The sequence below is a fragment of the Oryzias latipes genome, chromosome 22 (assembly GCF_053564925.1).
Source record: "Oryzias latipes strain Hd-rR chromosome 22, Olatipes_Hd-rR_3.1".
NCBI classification, from domain to species: domain Eukaryota; kingdom Metazoa; phylum Chordata; class Actinopteri; order Beloniformes; family Adrianichthyidae; genus Oryzias; species Oryzias latipes.
In genome coordinates this window covers 24,035,182-24,052,794 of record NC_136258.1, presented here as the reverse complement: position 1 = coordinate 24,052,794, position 17,613 = coordinate 24,035,182, and the positions used below count along the sequence as shown (strand labels likewise).

Genomic DNA, 17,613 nt, shown 5'->3' with positions numbered 1-17,613 from the left:
TGGTCCCACACAATGAAAACAAAAATGTTAATTAGGAGAAAGGAGCAAAGCAGAAGAGCAACAAGAAAGGGCTTCAGAAAAATAACCATTTTCTCCTGCAAGAATAAATTTGCTCCTGCTGCTTTTTAGAAATTATTCAGGCAGAAACATGTGGTTCTCTGAGGAAATGTGAAACACTGAGGGCACAGTTGTGTGTATTTGTGTGTTGGCCAGAGGCTCTGTACCCTGAGCTGTTGTTGTATTAATCTTTTTGCTGTTACTTTTGCCAGATCATTGATGTTTTTCTGAAATTTGGTGGAAGCTATTATTGATGGTGATGAGAACGGGAAGGCTAATCATGTTACAAATGTTAAAAATAAAACATACAATTTAAAATTTAAACTTGTGGCCCACAGAGCTACGGGACCCCACCCTCACCACCCATCCCCAACCCGCCTTCACTGGCTGAGCGGCTGCTAAATAAATGCCCCTCACTTTTTATTTTCAAAATGACAGCTTTTCTCTTGGTTTTATCTCCATAACAACCAATTTGTGTTTTGACCACCTGGGGATGATGAACAGCATTGCCAAAAGTAAACTTATGGAGATTTTTTTATTAACCTTGCACACATTGCTAATATAATCATAACGAATGTTATGTAATTTTGTTCAGCTTGAGCCAGGCAATCATATATCAAATTTTCACATAAATCCAGTACAAAATGTGAAAGCATCAAGGGAAAACCGCTTTTGCGAGCTCGCCATGCCAGCGCCACTTAAAATCTACAACTTTTTATTCCAACATTTTTTCCTCAAGCAGCTTTTTCAATAATGCTTGAGGAGTTAAGAGGCAACACATCCCAAAAATCCCTAAGAGGAGGTTCAATTTGTAGCTGGTAATAAAGGTCAACTTTTGGGAAAATTTAAGATGCCGCCCTCTTCCCGAGGTCAAAAGTCAAGACTTAAGCTGAGAGCATGTGTGTAATATTTTGTGAAGATCGCTCAAACTAAAGTTTTCTTTTTCCCACATCGTCCAAAAATGTGAAAATCGCCGAATCGGAGATCATTCACAATACCCAAAAATCACTCTTACCAAGTATTTGGTGCAACACTAGGCTCCTGTTAAAACTCATATTTGATAAATGTGCACATACCTTTGACAAAAATATTTGGGCACTTATACAAGAATTTGACAACAGGAACAGACATGTTGCCATAACAACCTCCTCATGTTGGCATCAAACTTGGTAGACATTAAAAAGAATTCATGATTTCTTTTGTCTGTTGTACACAGATTTAGAAAACAAATTTAGCAACATTTTGCTTTGGTAAATGTTTTAAATAACCACCAACTAATGATGCAACGTGACTGCAACAAAGTTCGGGTTGCTCACTGTAAGCCGGTGTCGGCGTGATGAAGCCTAAAGGAACAAGAGGAGAAAAGAAATTATCACAGCAACCCCCTAGTGGCTCTCAGTGAGCACTCCCTGCATTTAAACAGTCCTAATGCACCATGGGATTGCAGTGCAGTCATTTCAAATGAATCCTTTTGGAGCATTTGTTTACCATGCAGGGGAATACTAAATATTATTATGCTGAATTAATAGGCGCAGGTTTGCATACCTGCAGGAGAAAGACAAACGAGACAAAATGTCCATGACTAACAAAGCATGTAACGTGCAGAAAAAAAGGCTTTTAGCTGTGTCAGCTACTCTAGCAGGCTTTAAGAGACAACAAAAGCTGCTTTTCTTTTTGTCTAATTTTAATTACAGAGCCATTTTTAATTATTATAACTTTGTTTAGTCTGGCTTTAAAAAGATATTCCTTTCACTCTCTTTAATTAAAATGTAATTGCTTGAAATGTTTAAACTCAGAATGCATGGGACAGCCTTTTCAGTATCAGTTCATCATCTAGTCACAATAATCCAGGAAGCTTCTTTTTTTTTATTTTTCTTCTTTTATGACTTTTCCAGCTTTTCACTTTAACCGTGTTCATTCCCGTCACAGCAGGGTGTGTTTTGCATCCCTTGCTGTGGAAGCAGGAAGCTTATAGGTTTGCTGGATCAGTGCTGCTTCAGCCTGCAGAAGCAAAAAAAAAGAGAGGAAAAAAAGCCCTAATATCCAGCTAGCTACGTCGGCAGTGAAGCCACACTGCATATGCAGCTAAAAATAGCATCAACTGGGCAGGGAGGGGAGAGGGAGCTCCAACTGCATTGACTGGCTGAGCAGCTTTTCTGGTCAGGAATGATGACACTGCAGTTCAGCAGCCTGTGCTCATAGGTGTGGAAGTGTTTGAAGCATCAGAGCCACATCGCTGCTTTTTCTCTGGTTATCGGCACTGACAGGCAACGCACACCAGCAATCATTTACTTTTATACCCAGCTGCATTGTTTATGAAGCTTCTGGAGACATATAGAATGAAAGCCATGGCTTTTCGGATAATCTGTGATGTCACCAAAAGGATTCTACAACTTTAAATCAAAGCCTGAAATGGGATGAGTTTATTGACTTGAGTTGACCTCCTCATTTATATTCCAAAAAGGGTCAGTTGGGCGGCACATGGTAAAAGTAGAGTTCAGTTCAGTCCACCCACCTGCCAATCAAATATACTTGCCCTCTAACAATGCAGAAAATCTGAGCAGTAACAGACAAAAACAATTAGGGATGTAGAAGATAAAGATACGTTTGAAAAAATCGATCTAGCACTGGCAGCAACAGTATCAGTTGAAAACCAGTTTCAAACAAGATTATGTCGATAAAAAGGTATGAAATCGAACGGGAAGTAAAAATAATCGGTTTCTGTCAAACTTAGTTTCTGTTCCTGTTTTGTCTCTACTCTCTTTGCCTTTTTATGTACTTGAGATGCAAACAAAAAGACGTCCATTCACCAGCTAGCCTCTACCAATGTAAGCCAAATGAAGGTGAACCACCGTGAGGAATGTGTGTGTGGATGTTCGGGTTGGATGGCACTAAACATCTGATAACCTTTTTTATTTTTCACTGCACCACAATTACTGCCTTCATAAATAAAAATGACACTTTTTTAACCGCAAAGCACGAAACAGACAAAAAGACCCAAAATGCCATGTTTTAATGTTGAAGCTGGTCCTTTAGACATTTTACTTTTGTTGCTTAAAATAAAAAGCACCAGCTATTTCTCTGTTGAAAGGCATTTGGTTTTACATAACTATTATGTATCTAGACTGTGTTCATTTTAGGAACTGGACTGTATAATATCGCCACAAGCTTGAATCTTAAGCATCGACGTGTGGACCATGTATTGAGATGTGTATTCAATCATGTTCGAGGTAAAGATATACACACCCAAAATCAACTGATTGAAAAAAAATAAAAAAAAAAGTTCTAAAATTATTTGTGTGAATTTAGACTTTCTAATAGAAGAGTTGATGGAAAGAGGCTTCTTTCTTTCCTGCCTCCAGTGGCCTTTAAAGGAACTGCAACATGTGGTCCCTCTGAGTTTGCATCAAATTTTGAACAATTGGGACTCACTGTTAAGCAACTTAAAGAGAAATGAAATATTTTAACGCAGTATTGACTCTTACTTCCTGATTATGATAAACTGAGTTTATGTAATGAGTAAATTTACTGAAACGTTTTGACAGAAGCTGTATTTTTTTAAAGGAATTTGTCAAAAGAAAACAATGACCCTTAGTCAAAAAACGTTTTTTTTTTCAAGAAACATGTTTCAAAAATGTTTTTTTTAGAAACTCAGATTTTATCCAATAGGGAAAAGTCATAGTGAAAGATTATGTTTCTCGTCTGTAGTCCGCTAACCTGTTAAGGCCTCAATAAATCCAAACAAAAAAGGTCTAAAAAATTTGAACAAGTCCCGTCATTATTAAAAGCTATACCATCAACCTAAAGTATGACAGAAGGTAAAGATTGGTGCTAGAAAGTCCTTCTAAGTGCATGATTTATGGGACTCTGGTTCACACATCAGACACATAAGGCAGAAGTGGTCAGATGAGCTCAAGGCTGTCATTTCTTCCCTTCATCTTCACTCTGCCTCCAGATCTGTTTCCTCTCTCATGCTTTGTCCACTTCAACTCTATCCACCTTAAACCTGGCCGCTGCAGGAGGAGGCAACACACAAACCTGCAATCATACATGTGGACTTTCACTCACAGGCCACACATGCTGGTCTCCCATGGGCAAGCCCCTGCAGAGGTGATTGAACACCGGCTGGGCCCTGTGCTCCTGCCATTTATAAAAGTGTCACCATGAGAAACAGAGATGCTCCTTCTAACCTTATTAGTATGGCACTTCCATGGCTCTGCTGTCTGATGTTGACACACACAGCAGAATAGAGTAGTCAAAAAGCACAGGGGAAAGCACAAGGGAAGCAATCAAAAGGGATGCAGAGCCATGAGTAGAGCAAGAGGAAAAGCAGTGAGAGACAAAAAAAAGCAGAAAAGAACTTAAATGGGGAAAAAGAGAAGATACATCTAATGGAGAATAACAACAAAAAAGATTGCAGATGTGAAGAAATATTAAAACTACTGGTGTTTTTGGTCTATTTTCAAGCATAAACCAGAAAATTTAAAGACTCACTCAGATGAAAATCGTGTTTTTGGTGTTTATGACATGTTCTTGTGGCATTACTCTGATAATGGAGGACATACAGTGTGTAAAAAGAAACAAAGCTTAAAACAGCATTTCCGAGTGATTCTTTATTTAAATTGGAACAAATCAGGAGTAGACAAAAAAGATTCCACTTGAAAAATACGCTGGATAGTCCACAAGCTCCCCGCTATGCTCCATTCAGATGCGTCCACATGTAGACGACTAGATCCATGTATGTCTTGGTTTCCCTCATCTGAGCTGGAATCTGGATCAAAACTGTACGTCTGAAAAGCTCCAATACCGCTCGCCAGTTTTGTTGCTTTGGTAATGTTAGGTTGGGGCCGCGAGGGGCTGTAAGCTAACGAGAGAAGTTGTGAACAAAGAGCTCTGGGTTATGAATGAAGAATAGAGGGGGTGGGGGTTGCTCTGCGCTTATGCCCATGCCCACAACTAAGAAGATAAATTTCTAATGAGCTGCTGCCTCTCTACAGAAACTATGTCCTAAAAAACAAAGACTGGATAATCAATAATTAATTAAAAGACTACTGGGAACGCCATTACAAGAGATCAAAAGACGATGGGAGAGAGACTTTGAAGGAAGTGATTGAAACAAGCTCCTTTATTCTAATTGGTCCAGCTCTTTGCTTCCACACCCTATACCAAAAAAAAATACCTCTGCTGATTTTCCATTAGCATTTTCATTTCTTGAACTTTTCCATATTTATCTTCATCCTTAGCCCCGACCCTCCTTGCAGGGGATCACTTTGCTGTGTTGCATTTGTTCAGGGACAAAGGTGCCACTGCACATTGCTGCATTGCATCACCTGTTTACTGAGGCAGCAAAACAAAAGCAAAAGAAGTGGCCACCTGCCTGCTTCCCTGGCTGGCTCTGCATTTCACCTCTATTATTGGTTTTAAATGTTATTGAAATCTAGCTCCAGACACGAGGCCACTTTCCAGAGGATGGAAAAGAAAAGCAGAGACTCCACTGATAAGGTCAGCTTGCACATCAGTGCCACAGGCATCACAGCAAGCTTTTTTTCCCCCGAAATTGATCCAAGACTAAAAAAAACAGATGATGATGGGGGAATTTCAGTCTTTTGGAGCCATTTTTATTTTCAAATGAATCATCTGTCAAACGTATATCCTTTTTGTTCCCTCTGCAGGCAAAATACATACCAATAAAATACAGATTTAAAAACACCAGAGGATAAATCTGCAATATTTGGGCAGGAATTTATTATTTTTTCATCAGCAAAAAGCACAACGTGTCTCCCAGTGATTTCTATTAACAAACAAGGTCATAAAAAAAACAAATGAGTGAAGAGCCCTCCCTGGACAAGAAAACCTCAGACTGATATAAGACAACAAAGTCTTTTGTTTCGAGCTAACAGGACTGTTGAAAGCTTTTGAACCAAGCGGATCATGCACACAGGCACAAAGGTAAGCTATGTTTGTAATGAAAAACGACGACACCTCTACGTAAAGATAAAACAACGCAGCCCATGTCACTACAAAGATATCAGGATGAAACGGGTGACAGCCACCTACAACTGAACATTGTGCAAAAAGGATAACTTTAAAGGGAAACTTCAAAAAGTAGAGCAAGCTCCGAGGGGCACCCCGCTGTTGTCTGTCTTCTCTTGTTTAACCCTATGACTTAAAACAACTGCGTGCATGTGGGGGGGGGGGGGGGGGGGGCATTAACAGGATGTGAAAGAAAGAGTTTGAGGTGGGAGGGTGAGAGGGGGTGGGGGGTTAGAAATGAAAGAGGAAAAAAGAAGAGAAGGAGAACGCCCCGAGTATTTTCCATCTTCTCCGTGTGGCCCACTTATCAGCCAGGCAGCAGGGCAGCCTTGTGCTTACAGAGCCCTACTGGCTGATTCATATCGCCAAAGCACAGTTCAGATGATGGCACGCAGTGAATCAGCCTGCTTGGCAAACGAGGGAAATATTCACTCATGCTACGTGCTAACTGAATGCCAAACCAGAAAGAACGAGGGGGAAAAAACTTCCAAACGTAAATTCTCTTCACAGAAAGTCAAGGTAAACCCCAGATAATTTACTTTGCATGTTTACATTGATTAAGCAAAAGAAAAATTAAAAATACACACAAAGCATGTATCCCAGTTATTTCACGGTGGCCTCACATACACATGGATTTACATCAATAAAAAAAAAGAAAAATTAATTAATTGAGTCATGTAGGTTAATTTTTGTATGCATTCCATTTGCTGGGATTACAGTGCCATGTTTGGACATATAACTGTAAACAGCAGTTTATTACTGAAATTAAAAACGACGTGTTTCTTGAATAATTCAAGCGAGAAAATCTGATTTCCATCACTTTCAATTTGAAATTAAGGAAAAGAGGCAAACAGGCCTAAAGCCAAAGTCAGGGCACGCAGCGTGGTCAGTTATGTCCCCTCGAGCGAGTATTACAGCTGTTTGGACCGGACCTGTGAGGCTGTCACTTTTAAATGGGAAAAATATTCTTCCAGCAAAAAAGCATCTTTTTTTTGTTTTTGTTTTTTTTTGCTCGCACTGTGGTACAAAACTCTTTTATAGATGAAATCCTTTTCTCTTTTCCCTGTAGACCATGAGATGCTTAATTGTTACCCATTTAAACACCTCATCAGTTGAATCTTTACTGATTTAATAAAAAAAACCACACTTGTCATTTTTAATGATTTTCTATATTCTTGCCCTCTTTTCTATTCATAAGTACAGAAAAATAATTAAATTAAAGTCCCTCTCACATAATATTGTAATCTATTGTGAAAGCGTTCTTTGTGAATTTTTAACAAAACTGTTTTTAGCCAATATCTAAAAACACACAGTTTCTGCACAGCAGCAGTAGTTCATAAGAAACCTCTGAGTTGTGGGGTGGACTGCTGGTGAGTAGTAAGCCTCTCTTCATTTCCCATCATCCATAACATTCCCCAACCAGCACAACAAAAATGGCGAGCGTTATTGGAGCTACCCAGCAGTACAATTTTGAGCCAGACGCCAAGTTGAATAATGAAATTCTCAGAAATGCAATTTTAATCTTAATTTTCCTTATATACATCTTCCAAGAGGAAAATGTAACAAGAACACGTTAAAACACCAAAAACACGTTTTTCATTGGAGTTGACCTTCAGATGATATGTTAATCAACAGTTGAGATGGTTAAAGAGACACAAAGAACAGCAGAACATGCTAGATTCTAAGGTTTGACTACATACATAACACTTTGAATGTCAAAGTGGCAAATGGAAAGTTAAGCATCTGTCACTGCGCATGAGCATTTGGCTGAAATCAAAGGTAGATGAGCTCCTTCAAAAGACAGGCAAAGCGGTGTCTGAGGCCAGACATGCTCTGGTGTGCTCTGCAGATAAGGGGCAAGAGGTTATCCTCCTTTTCTCCCCTCGCTCTTTGTTCTTCTCTGTCTTAAGGGAGTGAGAGGGGAAAGAGAAAGTAAAAAAGGAATACAGAGTAGTATAGGTTATATAAAGACACAGACAGGAAGGGAAAGCAGGTAATAACATCATTCCTGACTGGGTTCCCTGTCCCTTTTTTTCCCAAAACATGCAGTATTGATCAAACACTCCTTAGTGAATTTTGTTTCCAGAAGCATAATGAGCTGCGGAGACTGGAGCAGACGGGTGTCAGGCACAGATGTGGATCATTTCTGACAGTATGAGAGTAGTTTTGCCTTCCAGTCCTCCCCTTTCCCAGCCATCTCCAGCATGCTGCAGAGCTTTTTGCCTCCAGCATCCCTTCAACTGGGAGCACAGCGATGGATACATAGCAAGAGCTAAGCAGCAAAGTAGTCCTTGGTGGAAAATTATCTCAAAGGGTTGCCGGTATACTGTCTTGGCGCTGGGGAACGAGCCCCACACCCCAGAGCATCGTCTATGAAGTCTGCTGCTGTGCATTTTAAATTGCATTTGGTGTACAAGAGGGGGAATGTTCATGTTAATGCTGCCGTTTTGTTAAAATACTATCTCTATTTTCTTTAGAAAAGTAAAAGTGTCAATATTTACAAGCGCAAATACATTATAACCCAACACGTTCTTGTAAACACCATTACGAGATCAAAATCGCAGTGGATCAATAACACATGGTGGCTTTTGTCATTTTTCCTTCAGGGATTACATGCATATAGAACATTTTGGTCTCAAAGCCTGACAGCAAAATTGGAAAGGTCAGGCCAATGTTATTGCACTGATGGTGACTTTGAAGGATTTTCAAAGTAAAGGGTGGCGAGAGAGAAAAAATGCTGCCATTTGGCATTACCGGATTGGAACAACTGAGTTTGTCGGATAAATTGATTTTTCTTCCAGTGGTTCCCATTGTGTTGATGCAGGCAGTATGTGAGCTGCCACATGCGACCCTGTGGTCAAGTGTATAATGTAAGCCAGCGGTGGGCCGTCAGGTCCTGCAAGGTGGCCTAAACTCATTTCAAAAAGTCAATTTAATTGTTTTTTTTTCCAATAAAGGAATATGTTGAGCTTTTTAAACCTATTAAAGAATATTCTTTATAGTCATTTTACATCCACCTGGTTCAGCTCCAGACAATAGAGTTTTTATCCAATCTTATTTTAGCTTGCTTGTGTCATCAGGTTCTATGAAATCTGCCTGAGGCCTGCAGATTCAACAAAACGAGGCTGGTGTACGCAGTAAACAGCAGAGACAGACAGCTGTAATGGCCAATAATACATCCAATCTGTGACACCAAGGCCAGCTGGAAGGCTTTACACGTAATGCAGCATCTGTGATTGGATGAAAACTTTAAAATGGTTCAGGGGCAAAGTGTGAGAATGGCATAGCTTTATGCTCTAGCCGGTTTATTCATGACTAACCCTTTGCCCCAGTCTATACAATTTGTGGCACTATTGCACAAAATGCGTTTTGACCCTTCACGCTATTGCCCAACTATGTGGCCACAAGGGGGCTCAAGTCTGGGTCACCCTGTGCCGGTCCCCAGCCTGGATAATTATAAAGTGTTAGGCCAGAAAAGGTATCTGGCGTAAAAATCTCTGCCAAACCACTTGGGCAAATCAGTGAAAGCTGATTCACTGTGGCGACCCCTTACGGGATCCTTAGATTCATCCGTGGCAAACTTGGTGCTTTTATCACAAAATGCCAGATTACTTTAATAATCCGTTCCACTAATGACTTGTTTTTGGCATTGGAGCATGCAAAAAAGAAGAACAAAATCAAACTGTTGGTGAGAAATTAGCCGCTAATGGCAACACAAACTGATAAATCTGATAGAAGGGAAACGCACAGATAAACTATTGGTAACTCATGAAGAAAGGAGGGTGTGTTTTATTTTTTAAAAACAAAGCCTTTATGATGATTTTGATTGTTTCACGTGGCTTTAATGTTGCAATGACATTTCACTGGAGGACAAGCAGTGAGCAAAAGTGCTCTTTCATTTAGTAAAGCTTTGAGTTGTTGGAATTTTTTGTTAGTAGACAGTGGGCTAGTGGTAGTGTCTGCTTTAGGACTGTACGGTTTTATGTTCAAATCCACAGTCAAGTCAAACCAAAGACTAAAAATGGGACCAAATGCCTCCCTGCTTTGACACTTAGCATTAAGTGGTTGGATTGGGGGGGTTAAACCACTAAATAATCGGCTGTGTCTGCTGCTCACCGCTCCCCCAGGGGATGGGCGAAATGTGGAGGACACATTTCACACACCAAGGTGAGTGACAACTAATGGGACTTTGACTTTACCTTTATTTTGTTTGGCTTTCAGTGTTAATTAAATGTTTTGACTTTGCATGCAGAAGTGAGGATGCAGTGTCACTCAGCCATTTAAATTAAGTTTCACAGACTATCGACTGTGCCACAAATGGGGTTTATTTCATCATAATGTGTGTTTTGACTTTCCTCCATTGCGACTGTATAAATTCTTGCGCCTTGATTTTATGAGGTGTATTATCATAGATCTAACAACAATGATGAGGCTCTAAATGTGTGGCTTGTCACAAATGTAGGCCATTCACTGTCATATTGGAACATAGAGAATTCTGGCAAGCATTTGTCAAAATGATCACCGACACTAGTGAAGAACCAGCTAACTTGTTGTAATCTTAACTCGTTAACATTGAAGATGTCACCAGTGACACCTAAATAACACACACTTTGAACAACCGTAATCGTTCGCATTCGACGTAAATCAGCTGCAGAGAAAAGCAGCTTTTCATATCAACTTTCCACCGGGATGGGTAAAGGCGCAAAGCTGCTTTTCTTTGCAACAGCATCAGCTCATTAACGTTGATTGCATAAGCTCTTCCCCACTGTAGGCTGTTAATGAATATCCCAATGAATATCAGCACTAGGCTGCTTTTCTGTGCTTCACAATCTGCTGGAATTACGAGAATTGTGTCAATGGTTGAAGAGTTACGGTAGTCTAAAGAATGGAGTGAAAGCTTCAGCATTCAAAGGTTGAAGGCACTTCAACAGGGTTTGATTTAGACATAGACTTTTATTTAACATAGTATGATGCACACTACTCACAAACTAAAATATGGGAATATAGACCAACACACAAATAACTTTAAAAAATCCTAAGTGACTGTAAGAAAAGTCCTATAAATGTTAGGGGTGTAACAATATACGTAGTTGAACCGAACCATTTTGGTACATTAGTTTCGGTTCGGTTCACTTCTGTACTGTTTCGGTACATTTTTTCTTTTTTTACCGCACTTGCATTGTAACGACACAGCTGCTTTGTCACTCGTAGGGAGGAAACGAGAGCCGAGCTGCTAATTAGCTAGCTGCGTTGACTGTCCTTGTCCCATACTCCACATGCCCTCTAACAGTCTCAAAGAGAGAGTGGCTATAGGCGGGGCTTAACTCCCAGGTCGCCACAGTTTTAACTTTGCGCCGAAGCGGGAGTAATGTTGGCCGTGAGTTTCCTCCGAGGCGCTATTAGGTGACGGACAGTAAGCATGTCAACATGTGGCTAATGCAGACACGAGGCCCCATCTCCTTACGCTCCCCTGTGTGGGAACACTTTGGCTTTGTTGTCAGCATCCATGAAAGGAAAAGACAGTTGGATAAGTCAAATGCTGTGTGTTGAGATTGTTACACAAAGATAACGTATGCCACAGTAACACATCCAATCTGTTACAAACTTAAAACGGCATCACCCGACTTGTAACAATCGAGTCTGCAAGAAAAAAATTGTGCAAGTTAAAAGGGTTTTTTTCAGGCCAGTGTTAATTTTCCAAAGTTTTTGGTTCCTGGGAGCTAATAGTTTTTCTTATTTTAGTAAGCAAATCACCTACATAGGTCAATTTCATTTATTGTTATGTAAAACCAATAAATGCAATTTGCAAGTAATTTTTTTTCTGCCTTAGTTTTTTGTACTGAAAAATACCGAAAATAGATTGATAGAAAACTGTATTAATCTCCGAAGGGAGAAATTCAAGTGTGCGGCAGCAAAACACACACAATAAATAACAATAAAATAATAGTTCATAAAATAGCAGCTCATATCAGGCAGATTTGTTAAACAGCATACCGAACCGAAATGTACTGAACCGAGCCCTATGAAATTCTGAATTAAACCGAATTGAGATTTTAGCGTATACCCCTAATAAATGTACTAAGTTAAATGTTTTTATGTCCCTTTTTTATCATTACCAATGCATCCCATTGGGAACACGGTGTGTAAAGCTGGTATGAGAGACACTGGCCTTGAAAACTGTACAGCATGTGCTGAAACCTGATAAGTGGGGACATCAACTTTTCACACTTGTTTCTCATGTCCTAAGAATAGGCTGTAACCACCCTCAACCCCTACTCTGCTCTTCAAAAAAAAATCAACTCACATTACCTGTTTTGTGTATCTGTAGAAGGATTTTATTGGACCTCCTAATTTAATTTGATATTCTTTTTGCTTACAGATTTGCTCCATGCTTACAGATTTGCTCCATGCAGAAGTATTCCTCTGTGAATTTTCAGATTTCTTCCATCCATACAGATGTTTCAAAAGTAACAGCATTGATTTTAATTGTTAAAGGCTGAGCTCAAGTCAGCCCGAAATTACATTACAGGTTCGTTCCTAAAGAAAAAAAGATGACTACAGTATCATATTTTGCCACACAGCTATCTCCAGCAAGTCTTTGGACAATTTAAGTCATTTAAATTTGATTTTCGACAGTAAAAACGTGTTAACAAACACTCCAGCCTAAAAGGTGAAACTATTGCCAGCCGCAATGTCACAGCTTGTTACTAGGTAAATTGGCCAAAGTACTGTGTACTTCCTTTTGAATTCAGAAGGACATTGTTCAAAGAAAAAAAGACGGTCTAGATGTCCTCTGCCTTGGTTGTCACAAGACACAGGGCTAATTAAGTCTAGAGCAGAAAATAGAGGCCCTGCTAGGAGCAATAAACATTTTCTATTAAAAGCTACCTAATTAGAATGCAGCCAACAAGGACTTGGAGAAAAGTACCACAAACGCACACCCCAATTTAATTGTCAACTGAACTCATGGGGAGAAAATGTGATGGACAAAATTAGCCAACACCTCTTCTGAGGTTATAATGAAAAGCCCTTTCCCAAAAGTGAGTATTGCTGCTGGGTGATGTTGTTTTCAGCTCATAAAAATGTATCTATAAGTTGAATTTTTTAAAGGGTCAAGGCAAAATAAAAAAAATAGATTTTAGAAAACAGTCTTATGCCTTAGTCACAACTGCGCTGTCAAGGTCATAGACCACTCAGTGAGCTATTTTTCCAAGTAAAATACTCACTGTTTTGAGCATAAAAAATTGTGCTCAAAATATTTTTGCACTTGAAACAGAAAAATGCACTTGAAACTCAAAACATTGTCAAATGAAACAATGTTTGCTCTTGAAACTGAAAAGTACGTATAATTTAAAAAAAAAAATCACCTGCGAGAAATTCAGTCTCTTGTGCACTCGAAACAAAAGTAGGGCACCGCATTCCAAATGTGCCATCAAAGCCAGCTAATCACAGACACGGACATGAAGGTTGATGTTGATTGGTCAGAAATTCTTCCAATCGCACACAAACCTGTTTACCTGTTTATGCACATTTTTTTTCTAAGGGCATGCAGCGGGCAACAAGAAACGTCTGAATTCCTTCCTTACTGCCTAACTCCTAAAAAAATGTAGTGCGGGGCGACTTGGTGCCCTGGATTTTAAGGCAAATCAAACGCTGTACTCTTTTTTTCTTTTAGGTATGATATCACAAGAAGATGGCGGCGCATGTACTCGCAGCGGCTCAGGGTTCCCTGCTTTTGTTTGTTTTTTTCATCTTTTTGTTGGTGCTGCAGACACTGGAAACCTTTATTCAGAACAGCAGTACGGAATTAGTTCAAATCGGTAGGAAATGTCAGTTTAATGCTTCCTCTAAGCCGGACTTTTTATCACCCGAGATCCAACGGACTATCACGGCCTTCACCATACCCCCCTGCGGCCAAGGAGACGGAGGAGACACCATAAACAAAAGCGAGGGAAGAGAAGCGGAGCACGCGCTAGGCTACATGCTAACCCACACTGACCAGCTCTCCCTAGTTTCTTCCTCTCTAACGTAAGGAGGATGGACAGCTGTGTGGCCATCATAACAGAAACCTGGCTGGATAGTAACACTCCTAACGCCGTGGTGGAGCTAGCAGGCCGCTCTTTGTTCCAAGTTGACCGCAGTCCCAGCCTCTCGTCCTGCAGCTTCATCAAGTGAGCTCCACTCTGAGGAGGATTGACACCAGCGAAGTTGCAGGACCAGATAAGGTTTCAGTCTGGGTTCTGAAGCTATGTCCGCACCAGCTGGCTGGAGTTTTTCTGAACATCTTCAATCGGTCCCTGCAGCTCACCTCAGTTCCTGTGTGCCTCAAGTCCTCCATTATTGTGCCGATGCCAAAAAAGTCATCGGTCTCGTACCTCAATGATTACTGGCCAGTCGCTCTGACACCGGTGATCATGAAGTGCTTCGAGAGGATCATCCTGAGCCACATCCAGGACATCATCCCGGCTACTCCAGACAGTCGTCAGTTTGCTTACAGGGAGAACCGATCGACAGAGGATGCGGTCTCACTAGCCATGCATGCTGCCCTGTCCCACCTGGAGTATACTGACACCTATGTCAGGATGCTGTTTGTAGACTTCAGTTCAGCCTTCAACACTGTGATCACGGACAAGCTGACACTGAAGCTTCACAACCTGGGACTGCGTGCCTCTCTGTGCCTCTGGATCAGGGACTTTCTCACCAACAGGCCCCAAGTGGTGAGAATCGGGGACTCAACATCATCCACACTGATCCTGAGCACAGGAACACCACAGGGGTGTGTCCTCAGCCCGGCCCTCTTCACTCTGTTGTAACCCATGACTGCTCTGCCATTCATCAAACAAACTATTTTAAAGTTTGCCAATGACACCACCAACAAGAGGATGGTGTGCTGACAACAACCTCATCCTGAACACCTCCAAGACCAAAGAGGTCATTGCGGATTTCAGAAGGTCTAAGAAGGTGCTATCCTCAGTCATGGTGAGGAGGTGGAGGACCACATCAAGTTCCTGGGGATCCACATCACATCTGACCTCACCTGGTCGCTGCACACATCCCACCTGGTGAAGAAGGCTCAACAGAGACTCTTCTTCCTCAGGAAGCTTTAAAGGACTGGACTCTCATCTCAAATTCTGGGGAACTTCTACAGAGCAACCATAGAAAGCATCCTCTGTCTGTGTGCTACGGTGTGGTACAGGAGCTGCCCCGCTCAAGACAGGAAGGACTTGGCCCGGGTGGTGAAAACCGCACAGGAGATTGTGGGAGGACCTCTCCCTCAACTCGACTCAGTGTACGACAGCCGGGTCCGACGGAGGGCCAACGGAGGTATAGCTGCAGACCCCAACCACCCAGGACATCAACTGTTTGTACCTCTTCCCTCTGGAAAGAGGTACGGAGCATCAGAACCCACACGAGCAGACTGAGAAACAGCTTCTTCCCCAGAGGTGTGAGGTCCATCCACCCCCAATGCCCCATCACACAATTGTGTCAACAACACTCCCCCCCTCACCAGAACTTAACATAACTAATCCCCTGTCACTACACAGCTGACAAAGCTCTGGCTGCACTTTAAATCAAGTACGCAATATTCATGTCATGTGTGCAATATTCATTCTATATGTGGAATATCCACTCATATGTACAATATTCATCCCGTTCTACTGTACAGTCTTATGTATTAGTTTATTTGTATTTTCAATATTGTTGGAAAAGAGCGGCTGGAAAAAATGTCATTGTGCACCAGTGACGTGCGGTGAGGTTAATGGCTGGTGAGGCACTGACGTCATCAGTCAGATTTACAAACATATGAACCATGAGTATAAATAACTGAGTAGCTTATTCACCATTTGATTGACAACAGTTAAAGTTTTGTTTAAAATATAATTTCAACATGTTTTTTTTCATATACAAACTGCAGCATAGAAAAAAGCACAAACGTTATTATCGTCTTACCTTTAGTTGTAAATAAAGTCCATACGCCGCTCCTTCTGAAGAAAATGAGTTGCCGCTTCCTATCACTTCTTCTAGTATTTTTTAGCGTCATAATCTCAGGGCTCACCGGCGCCCCCTAACATGAGGCACGAGAACTGCAACATGAGGCACGAGAACTGCTGGCCTCACCCAGCGGCTTTTTCGCCGTCGTTTAGCGCTCAGCACAAGAAACACGTCCCTCACATACAGTTATTTATAAAAACAAGCACTGTGCATCATATACATCTGCTAAATTATTTAAACTCAGCTCATATAGTACAAGTGATTGAACCGACATACAGAGAGACAGCAGTACCGTCTGACTGCATAGGTATTGCGCAATCCAAGGTGAGGCTCAGCGGGCTGGTGCCTCATCGCACGTCACTTAGTATCTGAACGGCAAATGCGGAAATTCAGCGATTTTGAAAAGAAAAAACACCCAAAAATGGTACATTTAAATGGAAAATGACCGCAAAGCACAACTTACTGATTAAATATAATAATTGAATTTATTTGTTCTCTTTTCTTCCCATAATGACAGGTGAGGCTGTGCCTCACCTGCCTCTCCTGACTGCACGTCACTGTTGTGCACTGCATAATAACAATAAAAGATTCTGATTCTGATTCTAATCACCAATATACCAAAGCTGAAACTTAATACATATGCACTTTTTATAAAGACCATTTATGAATCCAATGTGTTTTGAAGATGAAAACTCTGATGTTTTAAATAATTTATTTATTTATTTTTGAAGAAAGATCGTTCTAACGCAATCCATTGTGGTCTATATTTTCCAGTGTTGTGAGCTTTGATGCAATCTAGCTTTTGACTGAGACTTGGCGGAGGCAGTATATGGTGCATTAAGTAGTGAGTAGAGAAGGAATTCATACCCAACCCTAAACAACAAATAAGGGTAAGTAAGGGTAAAGTAGGTAAGACACAGATGTATGGATGTTACTAAAATCCTGTGCACTGCGCAAGAGGTCCGTTAGTGCTGTTCATGAGATAAGTGCATGTTAGAAGTGTTGCCATCCCATAGACACTTGTGTAACACATGCACATCCCCGTTCGTGCGGCAGTTGTGCGCTGCCAGTAAAAACGGCACCAACACCCATACGTGATGAGTGCATGTAACTTACAATTATCCTTATGAATATTTCAAGTTATACCATGGTCCGGTTGAATACTCGATTCTGATTGGCTGCTGGGTATGCGTTAAAACCTGATAACCGCACGGTGAAAAAAGAGGTTCCGGTCGGCTAGCTTAAATGATTTGTATCACTGCGCCGGCTTCTGTAAAACAACCTTTTGCTTCATCATCTGGGCAAAAACAAGCGGTAAGCGATTAACTTTCCCTCTGAATTGATGCTTTATTCAACCCATCGGGACGATCAGCATATATATATCGCCGAATCTTAACTGCAGCGGTGGTGCTGCGCGACGCGGACTATATGTTACGTGATGCGGCGCGATGCGCCGCATCACGTAACAAATAGTACGCTGTTTATGAGAAAAGTGATACAAATCGAAAAAAAAAAACAAGAATTAAGGAC

At 41.0% G+C, this 17,613-nt stretch overlaps 1 protein-coding gene across 2 annotated transcripts in view; it reads right to left on the bottom strand.

The window, feature by feature from the left end:
- The window catches only part of pacrg (PARK2 co-regulated), a 165,069-nt gene that overhangs the window by 140,799 nt on the left and 6,657 nt on the right, over positions 1-17,613 (bottom strand). The window lies entirely within an intron of this gene.